Genomic DNA, 346 nt, shown 5'->3' with positions numbered 1-346 from the left:
CACAGGTCACAGCAGGTCACACTCAGGACAGCCCTCCCTGCTGGGACCTGCCACCCTGGGACAGGAACAGCCAGAACCGCCTGTGGCCGCTGTGCTGGGACTTGGCCCCACAACTGTGTGTGTGTGTGTGTGCGCGTGCGTGTCCGTGTGTGTGCGAGTGTGTGTGTGTGTCCCTCTGCCTGTGACTATGTCTGTGCGTGTCTATGTGTGTCCCTGTGTGTGTGTGATTGTGTGTCTGTGACCATGTATGTTTGTATGTGCCTGTCTGTGTGTGTGTGTGTGTGTGAATCACCTTGTGCGAGTGTCTGTGTGTGTGTGTGTCCCTCTGCCTGTGACTATGTCTGTG

Source organism: Antrostomus carolinensis, unplaced genomic scaffold, assembly GCF_000700745.2.
Source record: "Antrostomus carolinensis isolate BGI_N321 unplaced genomic scaffold, ASM70074v2 scaffold37989, whole genome shotgun sequence".
In the NCBI taxonomy this organism is placed as follows: domain Eukaryota; kingdom Metazoa; phylum Chordata; class Aves; order Caprimulgiformes; family Caprimulgidae; genus Antrostomus; species Antrostomus carolinensis.
The sequence above is the reverse complement of the archived record's forward strand: the minus strand, read 5'-3'. Positions refer to the sequence as shown.